General features: G+C 39.0%; 1 long non-coding RNA gene across 1 annotated transcript; it reads right to left on the reverse strand.

Annotated features, from left to right (window-relative positions):
• Positions 1-337: 337 nt before the first annotated feature.
• LOC144543033 (uncharacterized) lies at positions 338-1,702 on the reverse strand. The gene is made up of 3 exons (XR_013507611.1): positions 1,584-1,702; positions 952-1,022; positions 338-486 (listed from the first exon to the last, which is right to left on the reverse strand). It is a non-coding gene; the product is annotated as an uncharacterized LOC144543033 (long non-coding RNA).
• Between the last annotated feature and the right edge of the window lie 10,897 nt (positions 1,703-12,599).

Consider the following 12,599-nt stretch of genomic DNA (forward strand, 5'->3'; position numbering starts at 1 on the left):
AATGGTGCAGAAAAGATGAAGGCAATATAGATCAATATAACACACTATAAAAACTATGAAGATAAACAATATAAAACTATTAAAAAAGTGTCTCGTGTCCAAGTGGACACAGTTACTGACTGGTTACCATCCTTGATAATAAACACTTATTTCCAAATGTTATGGAAACCACAAATAAGCGTACGGTTTCCCCACTGACACGGAGAGGAGAAAAAAATGGTTGGCTCAAGTCAGCAGGAGCAATCTTACTATCACTAAAGATCACAACAAAAAAATATGCGAGGTAATAATATTCAAACACTTCATTTGCACTTTTTCACAAACAAAGACCATACCATTGGGAAGCTTAATGTTTGGTTTATTAAAAATAAGGAACAGGGAAAGGCTTGTAAAACCCAGGGAGTTGAGACTCAGGGTGCAGGGTGAGGGTGCTGTCTCATTGCAGGGAGTCTTCAGGCTCCATTGAATCCCCCTGTGGTTCTTGGGCTGAAAGAGAGAGGGAGAGAGGGAGAAAAAGAGGAGAAAGGGTTAGACACACCTATATAGGCTTGGATGGGAAATTGCCTTGGGAGATGAGGTGTGGTCTTTGTTCCTCAACTTAAGTTATGGAACTTCATTAGTTGTGATCATCAACAGCTTTTGCTGCTGATGTTTAACAAAGTATGACAAGTGGCATCAGTTACTGATGTGATGTTAATTTATATAAAGTTGTCTCATGTTCTTGGTTGTCTTTTATATATGTAATGAGTGTATACATGTCCAGTGCTCCTACAGCAGGTTACTAATATACACTAACAAGATAAGATTACTTATATAATACAGTAATAGAATACATGTTTAGTATGATTACTTATATAATACTGTAGTATAATACTTTTAGTATTTAGTATGATTCCCCATTTAGCCTAGTATGATTCATTTTTCAAAATTGCTGGCCTATTTTAAACTTACCTTGTGTTTTCAATCTCACTTAGGTCCTCCAACTTCCCTCTCCCTTTGCCATCAATCCAAAATCAGCTGAGCTGCAACATAATACAGACAGGTAATAGTCAACAGAATCACAAAGCCTAAAAACACTCAACCCATAAGTTACGTTTTTGTTTACTGTTTTGAAGTCTCAAATATGCACTCTAAATCCATATCAATAGCGATGTATCACAAACATAGCTCTCTTCCTTATTATTGTGTAACGTTAACTTTATTATTAGCTCTTACTCCAAAATGGATATCCTCATTTCACCACCTCCACCCACCACTCTACAAACACATGCCCCAATGTTATATTTAACTAATATTTAACTCCCCCCACCCCGCAAAAAATCACGTTTAGAAGTATTTTTCTCTAATTCCACAACGTTGGATGAAATGGCATTAAGAGAACGGAATTTATAATTAATAGGCTGTTCGTGGTTAACGTTATGTGTTGCTAACTTTATTCAGTATCCTAGCCTAATCTGTTATCTGTTAACGTTCCCTAAATCTACTAATTTAGAGGGGGATAATCCACTAACATGCTTTAATGCACATGTTAATTTGATACAGATGTGCTGATAATATACAATCTGATTCTTTAAACATCTTACCCTTTCAAAGTACATCACAAACGGTCCATTCCGCTGCAACTCTACTGCGCTGCTAGTGTTAGCCGCTAACTTCCGGGAACTATTGAGAGGCTCCGCGATCCGCCATTGCTGTAAAAAAAATGGTCCATTGGAGAGAACGGAGATGACGCAACTCTCTCTCTATATGGCTCTGCTGAAAAGCTACTGACTGGGGCGGGAGGAGCTTCGATTGGGTCTGAGTTTGACAACAAGCTTTAGAAAAGAGGTGAAAACAACAACACAGCTGCTGTGTGGATATTGATTTATATCATTCTCATGTCTCAAAAAAAACCTCCACGTAGCACATGTTAGTTTCAGGATTGGTTGTAGGGTCTGAAATCGCTTATTGCAGGTTTAAGAATTAACAAAATGCCTTTTGTTTATGATCAACAACTGATTTTTATCATAATCACAAAGCAACAATCTTAACGTATCCTTTTACTTTTGCCTTTCATAATGTTGCCATGACATCAAAACAGTTGTCAGTGAAATATATTGCTACTGTCATGGAATAACATTAACTGCAATTTTGTTGGGGGTGTTTTTTCACTTGAATTGAACTTTTCCACGGTATGTTTCATGACCCCTGCACCATTGAAACTAGATCCAGGGTTTCTGTGCAACACCAGTGATACAATCTAACACTAAGATAAGGTAAATTTCTGCATGTGGAGGAAAAGAAGGTCTGTCCTGTCTTACCCTTCCTTAACGCGGTGAATGATTGTTATTATCAAGCCAATGATAGATAAAGATAGTCCAACGATGGAAATATAGTTCAGGGCTTCTGCATATTCATAATCCTCGCTGAATGACTGTTGGAGAAACAAAAACAGAGGGCAGAATCAAACAGTGATTTCTCTACACACTAAATATATTACTTTTGTATTTAATGTAAAAATCCAAGAGATTTTAATGTTTTTTGTTTTGTTTTAATGCATTAAGCCACACCACATTGACCAATCATAACCAAACTTCATCGAGAGGCTCACAATAGGGCATACAACTTACGATGCAAGTTTTAATAACATTTGATCTGGCCTATGTTGAGATACTAATTATTTGCAATTGAGGCCAACACAAAAACCTACTTAACTTAAACATATCATAACTGTGAATGCTGTAAGTCATCAGAGTAGGTGGCACATTTTTGAAATGTTGGAAATCTCATTTTGAAATGAAAATTAGCCGCTGTAACACATTCTAATCATGACAAAGCAGAAACATAGTTTGCTTCTGACCCATAGTTTCAATTAGAAAAATTAAAGTGTATATATATGAATAAGTATATATATTAAATTATACAAATAAATAAATGTGTGTTGTGCTCCTCTGCCCCTCTGGGAAAAATCCTCTGGAGCACAGGAAGTGATGCGTTTCCAGTTTGTTTGGAATAAATAGAAGAAGAACTGGGCAGTTAGCATGAGCAGAGATAGCCACCATAGCTGAACAGACAAAGAAAAGAGCGCCACCTACAGAAACTCAAACTGCATCGAGAGAAAATTCAAACTCCGCCCACACTGTTTGATTGACAGGTGATACGGACGGAGACTAAATATAACAAACAAATTTTAGGGTTTGTCAGATTACCACTTATCTCTAAGCTTGGTTTTGTAGAACCTCGTTAAACCTCATTTGTGACTTGGAATAAAACTGTCACCATAGATCCGTGACATTTACCATGAGGGCAGCGAAGTTAGTGGTGTGGTTGCAGAAACATCGCAGAACGCCGTCCGATGCGTTGACCTTGGTGCAGCCCTGAGTGCTCCAGTCACCCAGACTGTAGTCCCAGAACACACAGGCGTAGTCATACAGCTTTGTGTTGGCAATGATCTAAAACATCAACAACAACAATTACTACATTAGTACAGCACTTTTCTAAAGTTGCAATGTTTTGCGATGTAAAAGAAGGGGAAAAAACCTATGAACAAGCATTGACTGTGAGAAAAAATTTGTAAAAAAATGTGAGAAAAAAAATTAAAATGTGGAAAAAATTGTCAATAATGTGAGAAGAAAATCTTTTTTTACAAATGTGGAGAAAAATCTTTAAAAATGTGAAAAAAAAAAAATGTGAGGAAAAAAATCTTTAAAAATGGGAGAACAAGCATCAACTCTAAGACTCACACTGAATCCGTAATGCATTAATTTGGCTGCAAACTGTACAAAGAAAATAAAACTTTAATGATCCCTGTATGCAGTTCAACACAAGAATCCCATGGCTCAAACATATTGTCATCGCCAAAAACTTCCTCAAAAAAAGTTTACACATGCAAAGTCTGAGAATAAGTACAATAAATCTGCATGCTTATAAATAACAAAGTTCTAACAGATTGTCTCATTTGAAATAGATGAAGAGCAACACATTCAACATATGTGATCCCAGTCCAACCAACTTGGCAAAATTCAAAAAACATGTTGGACTCCTCACACACATATTAACAATAATACTACAGCATAAAACTAAGATAATAATCATCATCATTATTCTCATAATTTAAGAATTTATGAAGCTTTCTCACCAAATACTGAGATAATACTGACTAGCAATGCTAATAATATTGCGTTTATAAAGCTGAAAAAAATAAACTGTTAATGATATTGATTTATGGCGCCTATAAATCATCTCATAACAGAGCAAGAAAACTTTAATGATCCCTGTGGAGAATTCTGCATCAATGCAAAAGCAGAATCAGAATTTTAAAAAATGAACAAATTAATATAGATATAGCTTGTGAGAGTGAGACTGAGATAGTAATACAATAAATAACGGTAAAGACAATAAGCGGTAGCGCGTACCATTAAAGCTAAGTCCCGAGTGTACCCACCAGGTTGAGGCCATAAAAGTTGATAAAGGTTATATGTTACGTAATGCCCCTTTAAATTGTTGTTGTAAAATATTAATCTTAACTGTGGAAAGGTGATGATAGCAGTTCTCTTACTGTGGGTCTGAACAGCATTTCCACATGTTGCGGCACCACAGCGCGGCCTTGACCTTTGACACTGGCCGACAGGACCCTGATGGAGGTGGATTGCTGCTTCCTGTAGAGCCGGGACCTGAAGAAGTGATCGTTCTGGTAGAGAACAAAACCCAGAGAGACGTTTGATGGCTTTCGCTGTCCAGGCACAGCTTCTTCAGACACAAGAGATCAGACAGAGAGAAAGTAAGAGATAAGGTTATTATTAATAGCAGTAGCAGCAGTTACTGTAGTAGTAAGTTGTTGTAGCTGTAGCTGTGGTAGTGGTGGTAGTTGTATTGGTAATAATAGCAACAATAATAGTAGTAATAATGGTTATAGCAGTAGTAGTAGTAGCAGCAATAGTAGTAGCAGTAGTTGTACTACATTTCCCCTAGGGGATCAATAAAGTGCAATCTTATCTTACTAGCAATATATTTTTTTTTTTTATAGGGGTAGTGTTTTAAGTCTAAGTCTTAAGTCTATTTTTTGCAGTGTGTAAGGTAGTTTGTGCAATGTTAATGAGAAAGTTGTGACTTTTCTACTGAAAAAAAAAGAGGGAAAACTTCTCACCGGGGGGAAATCGTACGTATATCAGGACGTCGGCTACGAACCCGTTTTCCACCACAATTTCTGAAGTATTGGTGTTCAGCTGAATTCGGTTCGCCACAAAACTGCCAGTAGCTCCTAAACAACGGGAATCAGAATTGTTAGTATTGTTATCATAACCTTTGTTTATCCAGGGAAAATTTATGGAGCATGCATGCTCTTTTCTAGCAATGGCCTGCTTCATATTCATTCAGTTTCATACATTCACACCCCGGAGCTGCCCAGTACAGCCAAGGGAATGAGTGCGTTTACCTGCACCATAATATTGCCAATATCAGCCTTATCCCTTGGTCTTAGTCTGGATGTGGCCTGATGCAACGATCAGTAACCGCTTTCTTCATACCTGTACACATGGAGACAGTTTTCCCATTGTGTTTATCAGTGATGTATTATTTTGATGCTCATGACTCCATGGAGCAGAAACGGCACTTGCGCTGTTCACCAAACCCAACACTAAAGATATAGTGTTTTTATGATAGAATAGTTAATATCATCATATCCCAGCTAGCATATTTAGGTTTTTCATATTATGGATATAGGCTTATCCAGTTATTGTAAAGGAGATATGGCTTTTAAATGCACCAACGGGATATCCCGGATGTAGACAGAATATTAATGTGCATGTAAACACACTCTTTATTTGTTTCGATGGTATCTAATGGATGTGACAGTTATCCAACAGTCTTCTATTGCTTTTCATCAGAGACACTGGCTGCCCCAACTCAGTTGTTCAGTTGTAGCTCAGTTTCCCTAATTGTTAAATTGCTTGTTAGCGACTATGCAGGCGATTGAGAGAGCCTTGACTTAGACCAAAGTACAGAGAGTTACAGTAGTCACGAGGTAATAATGTCTGAGGTCAACCAGACACAGGTGTGCATAATCAGCCTCTGAGCTCTCATAATTAGGAGAAACCATTTCTCTGTTTGCTCTTCCACCTGTCCAGCCTTGCCTTCCCTTTGTCCTTCTTTGAGTGCATTTAAAGTGAGTAATATATTGGGTGTATTGCTTAATCTTTAGATTATTGATTTATTATTCCATGCCTTGTTAGTTTGTGAGAATATTATGTGTTTGTATAGTACAATTCATGGCCAATTCCAGTGCTTAACTGGTATATTGTTTGTGTGTTTGAGAATCAGTTTAATGTTCAATGCAAGATTCATAACTAAATTCATAACTAACTAAAAGAATTTGAGTTTAATAACTTATTATTAAACTCTATATTATTTACTTATGAGCAAATACATTGAATTGTTTCTTAATGTCAAATGGTATCCTCTGTTTGTATAATTTATACAGAACCCACCACAAGTTAGGAAGGGAAGGGAATGTACAAGCTGGAGTAAATTTAGTCTTTCTCCCGTCAAAAAAGCTGCAATAAGTGACATTTTCTGACCACTAGAGGGTGACAGAAATTGCAACAAATTTGTAAAAATCACAGCAAAACCACTTCTCTCTCCCTCCCTCCCTGTCTCTACCTGAAAAAAATGTCTACGCCCACTGCACTACGGAGGCCAACCAAGGACAAACATTGCAAAGCACCATGCAGAAAGGCGAATAGCTAAGCTAAACGTACCTACAGAGCAGGCTCACTGGTTACCAGTCTCTCTTGGTCAGACCTTTCTCCTGCTGAAGGTTACATGTGCCACAAACACAAGTGAAGACGTAGGTAGCAAGTTTACTAAGTTTACTCCCTTGCTTCATCGATTCCACCATTATGCAAACATTTTCAGGAATGGGAGGTGCCAAGCTAGTTTTAAAGAAAATTGTAAAGCTACGCGAGCAATTGGGAGGAGCTTCGTTCCAGACCAGAATTTGACAACATGCTTTAGAAAAGAGGTGAAAACAGTAACAAATGCACATTGCATTCCCCAAACTAGAGGCTGCAGATGGAAGGCACATCCCTGTTGAGCCGGCCCCAATGCTTCACTTCAAGAAAGGCGACTAAGACCTGTCCTGACAATGCCTGTAATTGCATGGGATCTCAGAGTCCTCAGTTTTATGTCGTCTTTTATATCATTGAAAAGATCTATCTCAACTGAGCACTAACTCGGTATCTCTGAATAATTTCAGGCTCTTGAAGTTCAAGAAAAAAAGTACTTTCATGAAAATTGTATTTCTCACACAAAGTCTGAAACGCAGATGCAGTTGTGGTCTGGGTGGTGGACCCAGACCGCAACGCCCTTACTTTCCACCGCATTATTTCAATGTCAGCCTTCTTCCTGTTTGTAGTCGTGAACATGTATTTCTCTCACTTTTCGTGCATGGAGGATGTATTTACATTTTCAGACATTGTGCTCATTTCAAAAAATTTAAGGAAAAGGCTGCTCCAGAGGCGAGGGTCTTAACCACTACACTATATCTGGACACGACAATTTGGCAGGATTTTGCATTTTGGTTGTTTGGAAAGCTCCACAACAGTTTTCAATTTTGTGATGAAGTGTAGTTGAAGTGCAGTTTTCAACCACATTTGCTTTTTAAAATCTTATATAAAACACAGCTTAAGTGTAATGGTAATATGCTGTACTTTTCAGTATCGGGCTCCCACCGAACAACATTTATTACTGTAGACAGCAAAAGAGAGAGATAGCCAGTTGGAGGGAGAGAGAGATTGAAGTGTGATGTGATTGGTTAGAGGACCAGTCGCTCACCTGCGAGTGAAGTGAACTGGACTCCCTGTGTGTTTTCAGCAGGGATTTGGGCGGACTGGATGGCCAGGTTGGGCTGGACCACCTGAGACTGAGGCGTGTTCAGATCGACACTTTGGTTCACAGAGAGCTGGTCCAGGGTCACTGTGAGGCTGGTCGGAAATAGTGGACACACACATACAACACACACATAAATATGTACACGCATACATGCAGACATGCACATATAAACAAACACTTGCAGATCAGACATGGCGTGGTCTTCCCCACAGTTACTTTACTGCCTGCTAAAGGTCTGCATGAGCCTGAAATTTAAGCCCTAGCCCATCCTGTACCGACATTCAGGCACTAAGCGAACCAAGCCGCTGCTAATTTGCGCCCAAACTCGAAACATTTCCTATTTACAAATACTTACGGCCTGTGTTTATTAATTCATTAAAATATTAGCTAACATTAGCATTAACATTAGCTAAAGTAACAATGCACATAGCCCAATATTTAACAAATAAAAACAAAAAACGAGAGCCGGGCTCTGTGCGTGCGTTCGTTTGTTTGTGTGTAATGTTTTTTTTTTTCAGCTGCTGATTTTCTAACTGTAGTAGCTACGGGGCCGAACAGACAGCACGAGACATCACAAGTGTGCCGTTTATTTTCTATGAGAGGAAGGCAAGATTTGCAAGATTTCTCCGTATGGTCCAGCCAGACAGTGGAGATTTTTTTGATCAACCAATAAGATTTAACTTTACTACCTATAGTGAAATCAAGAAGAAATGGACGACAACGTGGAGGCCCTGATAAATATCGTTTTCAAGTATAACCTGCCCAAGAAAGTAGCATAACAATATTTAAAAATGTACTGTTTCTATGGAAACCCCCGCTCACTGACTGCAGACTTCACTTTTGGAGCTAAGAAACCCACCTCCCTACACACGGGGGTCGAAGAAAGTCGTTGAAACAAATGCGACTGCATTGGAAACAAGTTAAAATTCCCTCACCTTATTGGCAGATTTATTTCAATAAATGAATTCAGTTGGGTGGCCTGGTGGCTCAGTGGTCTGAGGCATGTACCATGTAACCGCAACGGGTTTGAATCTGCCCCGGGACCCCTCTATCTCTCCCAGTCTGTCCTTTCTCTCTCTACTTTTAACTATGTAATAAAAGTGAAATTGGTAAGATGAACATTTTTGCAATGCTGTGTACCTCAGAGTAGTGTTATTTTCCTCTGTGTTGACCGGTGCACTGGCATTCAGCAACTGGCTGACTGTAGCTACTGCCGCCACCCTAACGCTCTGTAAAACAACCATTAGCACAGGATAGATCACTTCAATTAGAAAGTATTATAGTTATCACTTGATCTTCATTCAACATCTCTGAAATAACAAGGATTCAGGCTGTAAAAGTGTTGTTGATGAGTTAGGGAATCTGGTCTACCACAATTTTGTGAAATGAGTAAGATGTCTGCAGGAAAAGTAAGAGAAATGCATTTCCCCAGCAGGAAAGGATTAGGAGTTTGACATTGAAATTGCACAGTGGAAAGTAAGGTTTTTCTACTGAGAAAAGTTTTCATTTTCAGAGAAAGTTTTTCTTATTTGATGATGACCATAATCTTAACCGTAACCTTAACCAAAGTTGTTTTACTTAACTAAATTTAACCGTTGGCTAATCTTTTCAAGTGACAAACAGGCGTGTCTAATTCCTGCTATTGTCACATAATCCTGTCATGTTGGAGGAATGTAATCTTCACATAATTTGGGTCCACAACACGTAATATGCTTTCAGAATTAGTATTTCACAAGATTTTATAAGACTGTGTTGCATTTAGGGAAACCCAGGACCTTATCCCTTAAAAAAAATGCCGTCATTTGTTTTAATTTTTTGCTATCAATCATTTTGTGAGAGCGTGTCTCTCTTTCTGTCAGATGGTAGGTACCTCATTTTTGTAACAAATCTTTTCATTTAATTTAAACGGTGCAGTCACAGAAACTGTTTTGTGTCTACTAAACCAATAAACCATTGAAACCCAGATGCAAATGAATGTGCAGGAGTCTCTTCTCTGTTGCAGTGGTTGAAGAGGCGTTTCGTACCTCTGTGGCGTTCGGAGACAGAAGGACTGTGTTGGCGATCTCAGCTGCAGCGATGACGTCTTCAGCCGTCAGTTTATCAGGTCTGGAGGTCAGGATTTGAGCGCTGGCCGCCAACGTCTGCAAATCGGCTTGGTCGGTAAGCTGAGAGATTAAAGGTATTTGTTTTATTTATTCGTTCAGCCTTAGTTTAAAGCTGCACAGGGCAACTTGGCCCGTTGCCGGCCCAAAATAAGCAGCAAGTTTTGAATTTGAACTTCAATATCCAGAAATCATGAAACGGGATATCAGTCAACGTGTGAACAGAAAATAGTAGAAACTGTCGATCAATCTGTGATATTTAATACATCCCGGGAGTTATTTTGTGAAGTGTCGTAATTTACTTTTCTGGTGTATTTTACTTTCCTGCAACCTGCCTCGTCTACCTCCTACTTAGGTTAGTGATTTCCTACGTTTCCCAGAATGCCTTTCAACAACCCAGAGAGAACTCACCTAGATTTGTTGCTGCGGGTTATGTGTAGGTGGAGAAAGCAATAGTGATTGTGCAGTAAGAGCAAGGGAGATTTTCCTATTGAGAAAAAGCAACCTGTCTTGTTGCTGATTCCCAACAAAGACCTCTGTGAGCTTTTGTCAGAAAAATGGTGAAAAAGCAGCTAATGGTATGCAGGATTTAACAATTTTATGCCAATAATAAATGCTCCAATGCTACAGTACAGATTAAACAAAAGGGTTTTCGAGGTTTTGAAGGGAGGAAGAGCCTCTGTTCTCACATTTTGTTGTATGTCGCTGAGCGTCAGGTCACACTGGAAAACTTGTGGCTCGTCAAAACTTGGAAATCCTTTCTGGTTTGAACATCTCGTCGAGGCCTTTGGTGTGCCAGCTAGTGGACACAAAGAAATACCAATTCCTCATCAATAAGGGATAAAGAACCGCATATTCTAATCAACTCAGAAGAGAATAACTGAAAAATAAATACAAAACTTAATGGATGGATAGATCAACAGAAAGGTTGGTAGGCAGGTAGATGGATAGATTTTAGGTGGATTAATCTGTGGATAGATGGATAGGTGGATGGTAGAAACTTACCACTCTTTGTTCCTTCGGGACAAACTTCCTCAGAATATCCGAACCAGCCGATAGGGGTGCGTTTGAAGTTGAATCCATCTATTTCTTTTGCTTGGCAGGAATTTTCTAAGAGGACAAGGGAGTATAGCATGTTTAAAATAATAAGTCAAGTTTTTAGGAGATTGTCCTGTTGGTCAACTTCTCTGTTAAGTGAAGAGAACATGGACACCAAAATCTTGCATGTGTCCCAAGTATTTTGTTGGTTCTGTTGTAGCAGCAGTCTAAAGCTAAATGGTAAGTAATCTTAAATGATATGTGGCTAAGTTTTGGTAAGATTGGTAACATTTACATGAAATATGATATAAAAATTAAGCCTGCTGTTTTTAACTAGCAGGGACTAGCTTCCCTGTTTCCATAGGAAGTGAAGGTGGTGGGAGATGGGACAGTTTATACAGGTAAAAATCACTGCGCAGCGGATGAATACATGGTTTCTCACCCAAAATTGTGCCATTGTGCAATTTCCAAAATGGACTGGGAATTAATCTGAAACTAAGGATATTTTAATTAAAAGGGTTACTTTTTGGATTGGATTGTACATGTTTTACCCCACCTACCTGCTGAGCAGGTCTCTCCAGTCCATTCGTCAGGACAGATGCAGACACCAGCCAACAACTGTCCTCCATTAACACAAACCAGGGGGCCGGAAGTGGCATTGGTGATAGTAGTACTGATTGGATAAGTAGCATTGGTTAGATAAGTGGTGGTAGGAGGAGGAGTAGTAGTAGTAGTGGGGGGGTGAGTAGCAATCTCTCTGTAACTGTTTGTAGGAGGAGTAGTAGTAGTAGTAGTACTGGGGGGGTCAGAAGCATCAGTTAGATCAGTGGTGGTAGGAGTAGCAGTAGTAACAGGGTTAGGAGTAGTTAGAGCAGTGCTGGGAGGGATCACAGTAACAGTACTAGCTGTAACAGGGAAAGTGGTGATGCCGTCAGTTGTGCCGGTGATACTTGTGAAGGGAGCAGCTGATGTTTGATGTGTGGGTGTGTTGGTGCTTGTTGCTCCAATTCCAGAGGTGGCCAAAGGAACAGCTGGAAGTAGAGATAATTGGGACAATAATTAGTTTCTGAAGGGGGTTCTTATTCATTCACACCGCTAGCAACTAAAAAATGTATGCTGTAATTGCATTCATTTACTAAAACCAGAGAAATGTCAGCTGATGAGCCATGGTCACCTCGTTTCCTTGCTTGTGAGCTTGGAAAAGTTGGCTGCAGGTGAACTTTGAGGTGACATCGCCCATCAGCAGCCAATCACAAACTAGTGTTGCACCTTGTCCCAACTATTGCTGGAACACTACAGAGGATTTGCAGCTGCATCACAAAACTGCTATCAACCACAGCTGGTTCCAACATGAAGGAAGAATTGTCTGTGTACAAATAATGTCTTAATATATTACAACCAGGCTAGAAACAGAGAGCTAGCTGAAAAAGATTAAGTTTAGGGTTATTTTATATTTTATTTGGGATGGATTAACATTTTGAATTTAGTTATTTTTATTGCCCCCAGACACTTGGTACAAATCTTCTACAAGAGTTTAAAATCTACAAAATTTTCTACATTTGAAGAATTTAATTCCAAACTGATTGATCTGTT

The sequence above is a fragment of the Centroberyx gerrardi genome, chromosome 21, assembly GCF_048128805.1.
Source record: "Centroberyx gerrardi isolate f3 chromosome 21, fCenGer3.hap1.cur.20231027, whole genome shotgun sequence".
NCBI classification, from domain to species: Eukaryota; Metazoa; Chordata; class Actinopteri; order Beryciformes; family Berycidae; genus Centroberyx; species Centroberyx gerrardi.